This window comes from Chaetura pelagica, unplaced genomic scaffold, assembly GCF_000747805.2.
Source record: "Chaetura pelagica isolate M959 unplaced genomic scaffold, ChaPel_1.0 scaffold528, whole genome shotgun sequence".
Lineage (NCBI taxonomy): Eukaryota > Metazoa > Chordata > Aves > Apodiformes > Apodidae > Chaetura > Chaetura pelagica.
The window spans coordinates 249,192-249,605 of NW_009954306.1; positions in this window are offsets into that span (position 1 = coordinate 249,192).

Here is a 414-nt window from a genome sequence, read left to right on the forward strand (position 1 = left end):
CCCGCGGCCCCTGTCCGCGAGACGGGGGCCCTGAGCCCCCCCTGCCATGACCCACCTGCCACCCCCCGCCCTATTTTCTCCCTGTTTCTTTTTTTTACCCACCCCACCCCCTCCTTGCCCCATCTCTTTTTCAGGGGCCGATGAGCCGCGTGAGAAATAAAGAATCACCACGGGAAAAAACAGGGGGGTTTTGCCCAGGAGCAGCTCGGCTCGGAAGGTTTTCCACCGCCCACGTCCCCACCCCAGCGCCCGCTTTCGAAATGGCTCACGGGACGGCTCGGGATTTCCATCGGGGCGGGGGGGGACATGGTTTGCACCAGGGAAGAAAGAATGGGGAGAAGGGGTGTGTGTGTGTTTTTTTGGACCTATGCCCAAAGCAAACATCGCAGCCGGGAGCTGCCGTCCCTCAGCAGC